At 41.7% G+C, this 11719-nt stretch overlaps 1 protein-coding gene across 2 annotated transcripts in view; it reads left to right on the top strand.

Moving 5' to 3' along the window:
• The first annotated feature begins 1975 nt into the window (after window positions 1–1975).
• Window positions 1976–11719, top strand: part of kifc3 (kinesin family member C3) — a 41713-nt gene continuing 31969 nt past the window's right edge. For both annotated transcript variants that reach the window (XM_085768443.1, XM_085768435.1), the window contains exon 1: window positions 1976–2274. The gene's annotated coding sequence lies outside the window, so the exon portion shown is untranslated. The remainder of the gene's footprint in view (window positions 2275–11719) is intronic.

The following is an 11719-nucleotide window of genomic DNA, read 5'->3' as shown; positions in this document are numbered from 1 at the left end:
GGAGATGGTGCATGCTGTTTGTGTGTGTGTCTGCGTGTGTGTGTGTTTGTGTAAATCAGGAAAAGCTTCAGGAAGCAGAGGAAGCTCTCATTGTGTCGCTCTGAGCTGAAGGAAAAGACAGAAAACAAGAAAAAGGCGGGAAAACAGAAACAATGCAGAGCTGAAATCTGCCGCTGCTTAACACAGGAAGCTTCGTCATGATCACCGCTTATTACTGACAGTAGAAGAAGAAAAGTCCACACATTTCTGCTGGAGACTTTAGAGCTGCTCTCCTGCTGCATGGTGACCACAAACACCAGCATCATTCACAGTTAACCTGTTTCTATGAGAGCTGCAACATGTAACAGTTTGTAAATAAAAATACTTTGAATGGAGTTTCTGTGTCTCACTGTTGTTATTATACCAGCCACAAAACTACATTAATGGATTATTGTATTATCATATTTAAGAATCATAGTAGTAGAAGTAGAAGTAGTAGTAATAAGGCCTGCCCAATGCCAAAAGAAAAGTCAACAGCTGCATACGGGCCCCTGTGGCCACCAGGGGACATGAAATACCCCACTAGGTACAATTTTTTATTATTTTAATAGGACGTCCAGCACTGTAACACCTTATGTTGTCACTACAAAGTCAAGGCAGACACCCTCAATCAGTTGTTGAGGTGAAAAGAAGCCTAACTTACTTGGGCCAAAAAATGTTTGATTATAGACCTAATTTATGTTGGAGGGATAAAATTGTCAGATTATGTTCAAAAAAGGTTGGAAATGATTGCAGGTCAGTTAATGTCCTTCTATGTCTTTATATGACACAATGAAGCACTTAGTCCTGCTGCACTACTTCTGACCAAATACACATTTTGTCTGGGCTAGAGCTGAAACACAAAAACATTGAAATACAAAAACACTGAAATAAAAAAAATAAAAAATAATGTTGGGTAAAATTTAATTTGATAAAATTGTACATGTTACATGTCGTTTTTAGCTCACTGATGCAACTATTAGCTAATTTGTAACACTCCCTCAACAAGAAATAAATAACAGAGAACAAGGCAATTACAAACAATGAGATTAAAAAGAGCAGTAAACAGCAGGAGATAAGACATGGCATTAAAAATGACCCAGCTTGTTCTTACAGTGAGATACCGTTTTCTGAAGGAGGTCAAGGCACAGCAAGGGAGCACTTTATCTCATACATGTTGTTACATGGTCTGAGTGTCTCTGCTGCCTTCAGGATCCTGGGTAACTCTGGAAGGTTATGTGCGTTTTTTTTTTTTTTTTTACTGTTTCATGTAGGCTCAGGAAGGGAAGCTGAATTTAAGCAGAATTAAAGAAAATGATACTATAACAAAAAAAATATACTATAAGATTACACAGTAGATTTAAAATGATCATATAGCCTACAGTAATTATTCATGGTAAAAAAAAAAAAGGAAGAAAAAAGGTCTGTAGGCTACAGTTTTTTTTTTTACAGTGTTCAGTAGCCTAGTATGGTTTTCCACCAATACTGCTATATCAAAATCCATTTTTGTTGTCATTTTTTGAGTAAAGTCCATTTGTCATTTCACACAATAAAAGTACAACTGTAAAACAACTTAAATATTAAGAATGATAGGCCTAAGTGTATTCCCCCAATGCATCAAATGAACATACATAAAAATATTATTGTAAAAATAAAACAAATAAAATATATGAAAGGCACTCTTTTTCTAGGAGGATAGTTTTCATAAAGTCTTTGATCCATTGGCCATATGTTGGGTTACTGTCAGTTGTTTTAATTAAATGTCTGATAGAAATCTTGTAAAACTGTGTTTGTTTAAATCTTCATATAAGTGTTTTAACTTTGGCCTATATGAAATACTTAAAATGTTTTTCGTTTGATTGCAGTCCAACAACTTGTGTGAGTTGCGACGCTCAGTTCTTCAAATCCCGCCCTCAACTCTATAAATTTACTACTTCACTCGGCGACCATGCGCGCTCAGCACTCTCAGTAGCCACATGTCCGACAGTCCCTGAAAGCGGCTCCGTCAGACAGACAGCAGTCTTGACTTTTAGCGGCGGAGAGAGGAGGAGGACTGTCGGGGCGACACTCGGCTCCTCGGCCGCGGGAAACCCGGAGACAAACTGAGTTTAAAGCCGAGATTTTAGTTGTAATTTAAGTTTCTCCGACTTTACAAGTGAAGTTTTTCCCTGCGCGGAGCTGGGAGGGTTAAGTCCGAGGAAACGGCGAGGAGAGCGGGAGGAGGAGGAGGGAGAGGAGTCGCTGCTCAGACCGGAGGTAAGAAAAGTTTAGTTTGGTTCTCACACACTGGCCGACTCCTTCAGACTTTCCTGGTTTTGGGTATTTGTGGGGACGTGGGGACGCTGTCCCCACAAACTGTAGGTCAGACCAGCTGTTTGTCTGTTTGTGTCCTTCATATGAACCAGAGGCTGAAAGTGTCAAACGGTGCAGATCTGATTCACCTCGGCCTCTTTTCATCCGGCGTCCAGCAGCTTCCACCGCCACACAGCTCCACACAGCTCCATTCAGCCCCGACAATAGAGACTCGGCCTCACCTGGTCCACTCCACACACACACACACACACACACACACACACACACACACACACACACACACACACACACACGGTCTATGGCAATCACAACAGCAGGGCTCATCAAAACAAGTTGATAATATAACACTTTTAATTCAAAAATAATTTGAACAATAAATATCATTTGATAATTTATCTAATGCTAAACAAACAAAAGTTAATCAATAAGAAGCAGAGAAAAACAAATCTAATATTAAAGGGATAGTTCACCCAAAATTAAAATTTCACTCATTTTCTACTCACCCTCATGTCGACTACGGGTTGGGAGAAGTTTCAGAGCCATCCCTGCCTTTTTGAAGTTACATGGGGGCTCGGCGCAGCACTGCATGCCCATATGACGGTGGCGAACGGGGCTCACTTTTCTTCGTCCAAAAAACATCCAAATACCTCCATAGTGCTTGTCTGTAATGTCCCTCTTGTATTGAAGCCCCAACATGAGAAATTGTTCCGGTGTTCTAGTGGAGACACTGTGAGCTTCCGCTACAAAGCTTAAAATATAGACTTATTTAATTTTTTTCGGAACCATGTCTCATGTCAGGGCTTCAATACAAGAGGGACATTACAGACGAGCACTATGGAGCTATTTGGATGGTTTTTGGTGTGTCTTTTTGGACGAAGAAAAGTGAGGCCCGTTCGCTACCGTCATATGGACATGCAGTGCTGCACCCTGTAACTCCAAAGAGGCACGGAGGACTCTGAAACTTCTCCCAGCCCTTAGACGACATGAGGGTGAGTAGAAAATGAGTGAAATTTGAATTTTGGGTGAACTATCCCTTTAAGATTTAAATTAATTTAGAAAAAGTAATGAATCCTACTCAAGCAGGAGTAGGCTACCATAACTTGATTGAATCAATACAGTCAGTCAATGCATGAATGGCAAATATTGATCTGTTATGATACTGTTACGTTCTTCTTCTGTTTCTTCTTTTCCTTTCGGCTGTTCTCTTCAGGGGTCACCAAAGCCAATCATCTGCCTCCATCTAACCCTATCCTCTTCTCCCTCTTCTCTCACCAACTAACGTCATGTCCTCTATTGATCCGTTGGAACATTGAAAATTGAAAAAGTATGAATTGATTATTTTTTTTGCTCTAGAATTCTAGAGTATAGTTTTCTGACTCTGTTGGTCAGTTTTGGCGCTTTTCCACTACAAAGTTACAGCTCTACTCGCCTCTACTCGCCTCGACTCAGTTAGGTTGGTTTAGTTGATGGTTTAGTCTGCGTGACAATCACACAAGAAGAGAAATGATTTCCAATCTGATTGCAGACAAAGGGTATTTTGCTCTCGGGCTCCCCCTACAGTCACAGAGTGTAATCCCCTCATGCAGTAAATAAATTACAAGTCATGACTTAGCCCCACTCATGGCCTCTGTAACCGGCAAAACTACAAAGTCTAAGTCACTGTCAAAGACATTATCCACTAATCCAACAACAAGATGGTGTGTTCAGTGTCTTTTCTCTGAGCTTGCACCAAGTAAATGCTGGTCCAAGATTTATCCCGTCCAGGGCCTTGCTCAGCTATGCTCTGTTCCTCCAACATCGTCTTTTTTGTCTCTCTTCTTCTGCTATGACAAACCATAATACATCCATGTGACAAACATACTGAGAATAGTGAGCTAGCTAGCTTCTTATAACTAGGTAGAGCTGTTGATGTTGGTGTGTGACATGTTGCCTTAAAGTGATGTGTGTTTTTGTGAGGGAGCGCTGGGCAGGTAACCAGAGTTGTTAGTTACGTAGGCCATAATGGGGAGCTGTTTCAATGGCAGGGGCCATTCTCCCTGTTGCAAGACGATGAAACGTCCCAAATGATTTGGAAACTATCACTTAAAGGGACAACGAGGAGTTTCTATTTGGTTCTAAAAAAGTCTCATGTTAATGTGGATGAATCTACGCTACCCACACTTGTTAATGGGCCCATTTTCGATAAATATATCGTTCTGTCTCTATCGTTATTTTGTTATTATTAGTGGTGGCGGAAATGCTGGTCGAGCCGACCAGCGTTTCTTTACTTTCGGTTTTGTGGCGAGTCATGAGAATAACGCAGCCGAATCGCCGTTTATGGTCGGAACTACGACGGTATGTGATCGTCTTCGAACCTCTGACTTTAATTCTTGATGAATGAAAACATGAGTCTGTCTTGCGCCGGTCAAAGAAATGTACGGTGCGCGCGGAGGCTCATAAATGTAGTGTGAAAACGCTTCGCTTTTCCAAAACTCCTCGTTGTCCCTTTAAAGGTAAAAAAGTTACATTGTGTTGCTTTAAGTGAGATGAACAGACTGATAACTTTAACTCGTTAAATAAAGTGGATGTTCACAAAGTTTTTTATTTTGAAACTTAGTCAGCAGTTGAAAAAAGGTTGTAAAACGCTATATGTTAGGCTATAGCAAATTGCATTAAATCTGGCATGTTGTTGGTGTACGGTTCAGCGTATCTTTTTGATCATATGAAAACAAAAACATGGGAGGATGTACAAATACAATGAATTACTTGAGTATTAGTAAAATTATGTCTTTAAAAAAAAAACTCAGTTCAAATCCACAAAGAAGCTACTTATTGCAGTAATGTGAGTTTTGTGATTTGCCACTTAAAGGGACAACGAGGAGTTTTGGAAAAGCGAAGCGTTTTCACACTACATTTATGAGCCTCCGCGCGCACCGTACATTTCTTTGACCGGGCGCAAGACGGACTCATGTTTTCATTCGTCAATAATTAAAGTCAGAGGTTCAAAGAGGTTCACATACCTGCGTAGTTCCGACCATACACGGCCATTCGGCTGCGTTATTCTCATGACTCGCCACGAAGGAAACGCTGGTCGGCTCAACCAGCATTTCTGCCACCACTAATAATAACAAAATAACGATAGAGACAGAACGATATATTTATCGAAAATGGGCCCATTAACAAGTGTGGGTAGCGGAGATTCATCCACATTAACGTGAGACTTTTTTATAACCGAATAGAAACTCCTCGTTGTCCCTTTAAACCTCTCTGTAAATTTCTCACATGTACACTAATAGAAAAAGTCCAATGTGTCGCTTTAATGGAGCTGAGCATTAATCGTAATTATTGCATTGTAGTTGGTGTCAATGCAATTAAATCATAGCACGTGTACCTGCAGATTAGTTTGGATCTGATCATTCTCATAATTTTGACTGTTAAGCTTAAGGTCTGTAACACTTTGAGCCTTTTGTTGTGTTCAAACTTTACAAAAGCTCAGTGAGAAAACTCAGTCTCTCAAGGAAATAATCATATGGTGTCTGTTTATTATGATTATATCATTGGGATAACGATTTGTTATACGTTGTACTTTTTTCCTGTAAAGCACTCCAAGTAAAGTTATAATGGTACAATACGGTGAATTTGCTGTGGGTGTAGACTGTTGCTGTTCAGCTGTAATGGATTTACTTCACTAGTGGAGATGAAGCCACGGAGCGTGACAGTTGTGATTTTCTGCCTCTTCTCGCTGCTGTGACCGGAGCTGAAGATGAATAACAGCTACTGGATCGGCTCAAGTTAACGCCAGGAGTCTGGTTGTTTTTCTTGTTGATGTGTTGTGGTATTCAGATTAACTGAAGTTACAGCGTCTGTCTGTCAGACAGTCTCTCAGGAATCAGACTGTGAACATTTATCATCGTCTGACTCTGAACACTAAACCCAGTTTTAATCCTAAACCGAGATTAGATGTTTAAGAACACAGTAGAACAGTGAGGAGCTGCTGAACGTCCTCGCTCTGCAGGATTTATGGGTTTTTCCTGTCATCCTGAGGACATTTGGTATCCAGACACACTCCCAGTTTCCTGTTCATGCTGTGTGTGTGTGTGTGTGTGCGCGCACACAGTGTTGTGGCTTGAATCACTGCTGTGATGATGACAGTAACGTCAGTGTGTTTGGTTGAGGAGGCGGCGGCCTGCAGGGTGGAGTCTGCTCACTGACCACTGCACAGAAGATTTTCTATAAATAAACTCAAGTTTTTTCCTTCTTTATCACTGAGGCAGAGCAGCAGCCACATCACTGAGGAGCAGCAGCTCAAGTCCTCTAGTCTTACTCTTTATGTCTCTTAATTAAAAGAAAAAACATCAAAACAATGTTGGAGAAAATGTTAAAGGTCCCCCAGATGTGTTTTAAACTCTAATATTTAGAGCCCAAATAGGACATAATGAATCCGCATAAGTAGTCCAGACGGAAACTGTGTTTTTGGTGGGTGAAAACCCACCTTCACCTGCTGACTCCAGGTGAAGCAGAGGGCATCAAAGTGTTTAGAGGAGGAAACATCAGAGAGACTCAGCCACATGTTTGAGCCTCAGTCAGACCCAGACTCAGAGGAGGAGACTGTTGAGACAAGAACCAGAGACCAGCAGACGCCGGGTCAGAGTAGCACAGTTAGCATCTTTTATAGCAGTTAGTGTTTTGTAGGTACGCAACTTAACATAACCATAAATGCGTGGTTAGCCATCACTACATCATGTTCATTTATTTTTTTTGGTGTTGCAGAAACCCTTCAGTGTTAGTGGTTGGGCTAATGCTAACTCTCTGATTGTTTCTGTGGTCATATGTCTTGTATTATACAAAAATACCCTATAGACATTACTGAATTAAACACTTGATTTTCATTGGAGGGGTCGTTAGACTTCTTATAGAGTCCCTGTGGTGAAACATCACAACATGCTAATCAGATTAATGAAGCCTAAAGCTAAACTAATAAATGATCCAGCTGATAGATCAGCTGATGTTGGTGCAGATGTGGAACAGAAGAGACATGTCATGTAAGACCAGTGTCCATTAGTTTGTACAGTGTTGACTAACAGGAACAGGCTCAGAGGGGGTTCCATTGTGGGTTGTAAATGAATTGATGGCTGTCTCGCTGTGTTTGAAGTAGTTTTATGTCTCTTCCTTTCACTTTGACTCAAGGATGAATTGAGATTTTGGTGGTCAAAGGTCTTTTGGCCTTGGTGACATAATATAGTTACTATCGTCAAATTTGCTCAAAACAACAACAAAAAACAGATGACAAGAAATGACTGCACTGGACTAAGACAAACTGATTTAGATTCTGGTAGCTAAAGGTCAGAGGTCACAGTGATCTCACAAAACATGATTTTGGCCTTGTGAATGCAATTTCTGAAAAACACCTCAAGGGAATCCCCTCAAATTTGGGGTTAGGGTCCTTAACGGTTTCCTGCAGAGTAAAAACTATGAAGTTACTTCTGCTCTCTGTGCTTAAGAGCTGAAATGAAGTCTTGTGTTTCAGACAAACGTGCATTTTCTCATCACTCACAGTGAGATGAGTTCACTGGTCTCTGAATGTGGGATTGTTGAGGCTCCTCTGTGATCAGCTGAGTCTCCTGCTGCAGCTGTTTCTGCTTTACATGGTAAAAGGCTCAGAGTCTCCGTAAGAGAGACAGAGCAGCGGCAGCTTCAGTATCTGCTGCCTCCCACAGCTCAGTAAAGATTAACTGAGTGTTTGCTGAGTTCAGGGTCTGAGGTCGAGCTGCTGTTTGTCCCCTTGTCAGAGGTTGTCGCCTTGTTTGTCCAGAGGTTCAGGTTAGTGTCAGTGAACAGTACAGCTGCTGTCGACCAGAGAAAGTCATGGTCACTGAAGTCAGATGTCTTCAACCAATTGATCAGTTGTTGTTTGGAAAAAGTTCTCCACAGTCGACCCAGTGCTCTGCTCGCTGCCTGCAGGTGAACTGGCCTAAAAATATGATAAATAACATTTAAAGGGACAACGAGGAGTTTTAGAAAGCGATGTGTTTTCACACTACATTTACCATGAGCCTCCGCGCGCATGGTGAAATTCTTGGACCGGCACAAGACAGACGTCTTTGCCAAAAATGTTTTCATTCATCAAGTATGAAAGTCAGAGGTTCAAAGACGATCAGATACCGTTGTAGTTCCGACCATAAACGGCGATTCGGCGGCATTATTCCCATGACCGGCTGGGCAACGTCCGCAAAACTGAAAGTAGGAAATGCTGGTCGGCTCGCCCAGCATTTCCACCACTAATAATAATAACAAAATAATGATAGAGACAAAAAGATATATTTATCGAAAATGGACCCATTAACAAGTGTGGGTAAAGTAGATTCATTCACATTAATATGAGACTTTTTTATATAAGCAAATACAAACTCCTCGTTGTCCCTTAATAGTGTGTGCAGCTTACTAACTATTTTAGTTAAACAAACATATTGGTGTAAGTCCATCAAAACACGTACCACCAGACTGTTACAGTAAACAGTTTTTATTGCAGAGCCATCAAGTGGTAAGAAGAGTTCAGGCTTCTCACTTGAAAAGGTTTAATTGCACTTAATATTATACAGTAACTGTGAGCGTAGTTCTTGGTTACAAAATCAGGTCAAAGTTGTCTAGTATCTCACCAGGCCAAACGTAGGCTAAGTTGGGCCCAGCTTCTTCCATGAGGGCGCGTTCAACGTTGTCAAAACATCTGGTCGTCCCACTGTTGGAAATAATTTAACTCTAGAAGGCTGTTGTTGTGGAGCCTTAGTTTAATGGAAGTTACACAATGAACGAAGACCGTGAGACCACAAACATCAACCTGAGGCTGATACCAGCAGCTGCAGTTCCTCCACTGACCACTAGAGTGTGTCACCACTAAACGTATGACTGAGGGCGGGGCCTCTTTAAATGACACGCAGTTGGTCGTATACCTGCCATAAGCCAATACCAAATCCTCACCTCTGCAGATCTGCCTTCTTGCCCATTTTTATATTTCTATATAAGTTGGGAGAAAGATGTCTCCTCAGAAACCTGTGGTTGATGGCACAGAGGCAATGTCCATCTTAATTCAGGTCTGTGTTGTTATGTCCGTCTGGTCTGTGGGAGACCGGGAGACCTTGGCCTCGGTCAGGGTAGAGATGTGGAATAAATCTGCTGAGAGGAAAATGCAGCAGCACGAGGTTTAGTCTTATCTGAAGAAATGTGATTTACTGCCTGATAATCAGAGTCAGTGCTTCGGAGTTTTAGGAGGAGGGGGAAGGGGGAGGGCAGAGGAGGATTGTGGGAAAATCTGTAGACTAAGGAGCAAGCAGGAGGAGGTGATATAAGATGTATGTGTTCAGTGTGAATTGAAGCTGGTCTTTCTTGTAAAAAGGGTCAAATCTTCAGAGTGAGCAGAACGTAGACTGACAGCAGCCTCATCTGTTATTGTTAATGACTCGGTCCATAGGACGTTAATTAGAAACCTCTTTGATTCATTTTCCTGGTTCAGTTACTCCAACATGAGAGTGGAGTGAATTTTCTTTTTCTTATTTTAACAAACTGATTTATGATCATCAGACACGACAACTGTCATGACATCACATGACTGTCATCAATTAATATCACACAACCATATTTGGTCACGGCTGGTTTCTATACTGCTGTGTGTCTGTTGTCACGTTACAGTGAGAGTTCAAAGGAAGAGTTTGTGTCCCCACGCCACTCGGGCTCATTCCTGTCACTTCCTGTTTATCCAGAGTCGAAGAAAATTCAATCCATCTGTGTAACGTCCTGAGTTATGGCAGAGACGGTACAGAGAGGAGACGGGTGGTGTCTCTTCATGAGACCAGCAGCAGGTGTGAGTCTGAGCAAGCTCACAGGTTAACATCACAGATTCTTTACATGAATCTGGAGCCATGTTTCAGTTCAGCCCAGATCCTCCCAACAGTCTGATGTCAAGGAGAAGTTTGTTCAGGAGAAAATTAACTTTAATTTGTTAAAGCTGCCTCTGTCTCAGCGACAAACTCTGGAGAGATCTCACACCATCTCTCCTCTGTTGGTTTTGGTTTCACTGCTGCAGATGATGCTAATTAGCTATTAGCTAACTGTCGCGCAATTACAATCAATTGTGCATGTCCCTGTAAAAATAAATAATTAAAAGCGCGCACACACACGCACCATTGAACTGTTGGAGGGGAACTGAGTGTTGATCTTTTGGTGGGTTGATGACCTATTAAAACTACAGGTTGAAAATAAGCTGCGGATTCAAACTGTGTCTCCTGATGTTTGTTTGTTGTGAACTAGTGATTATGCCGACTCAGGAAACAGGAAGCGTGGAACATTTCGTACCATTAGCACTGCCTGTAATGAGGTAACTTCTCAATAGAGGATCTTTTAGATGTGGCCAATGATCTAAAAAAAAAAGGGCACCATTGACCTTTGACCTCACACACGCTTTATCTAGTGTTTTTTTTACTGTGACTTGAATCTGTCTGAGCAGCAAACTGAGCTATCTCTGTTTTGTCTCTGAGCTGGTGAAGCTCTGGTGGGTCGGGAGGTGGAGAGCTGCCTGTTTCATACGCACAGTTAACAAGAGGAGGTTAATGACGGTGATGTCACCTTCACAGCCTGCACCAGTCTGGAGCCACATCCGTCCACGGCTAAACCCTGAGCCATTAAAGTCGTCTGGTTGGTGAAGAACTGGTTCCCGCTCGGCGCTGGTTCCTGATGATTCTGTTCGTTCATGGCAATCAACACAAAGACGCAAATACAGAATATTTAGATTATATAAATAAAAACAGAATCAGATTTACTCATCACATGGGACTTGGGCGGTCACATGACGTTTGTGCGTGGCCACAGAATTGAATGTTTTCTCACATGTGACGATGATGGAGATGATGTAAGTGCTGCTTCATAGAGACCGTGAGTGAACTGTAGAAATGCGGAGAAAATCTGTAACTGGAAAATCAAGTTCTGTGTGAGTGTGTTCACACTGGGAGTGTGTGTTTGTGTGTGTGTGTGTGCTCTCAGCTGGGACAGTCTGTTATGTAATGTGTCTGTGATTAAAACCAGACGGCTGCTGACTGTCACTCTGATCCGCGTGAGTCCAGCAGGTGGAGCTGTTGGGCCAGATCTCCCATGATGCCACAGGGCATCAGGGTAGACACACAAAGAACCAGAGGAGCCGCATGCAGTGAAACTCTGAGCTGAACAAATAAAACAGATCATAAAGATACTGACATGAAGTGTTTACTTCACTGACACTGGAACTACATCAGATAAGTCAATTACATAGGTTGAAAAAAGTTGTGTAGAACAAACTCTTCAAGTGTTGATATTGAAATCTGGAAACTATAAGAATGATTCAATGTTTTATGGTGTGTGAGATTTACAAGTAGACCTCGTCTCC

Source organism: Trachurus japonicus, chromosome 3, assembly GCF_045865225.1.
Source record: "Trachurus japonicus isolate A0001 chromosome 3, Traja_1.0".
Lineage (NCBI taxonomy): Eukaryota > Metazoa > Chordata > Actinopteri > Carangiformes > Carangidae > Trachurus > Trachurus japonicus.
The sequence above is the reverse complement of the archived record's forward strand: the minus strand, read 5'-3'. Positions and strand labels throughout refer to the sequence as shown.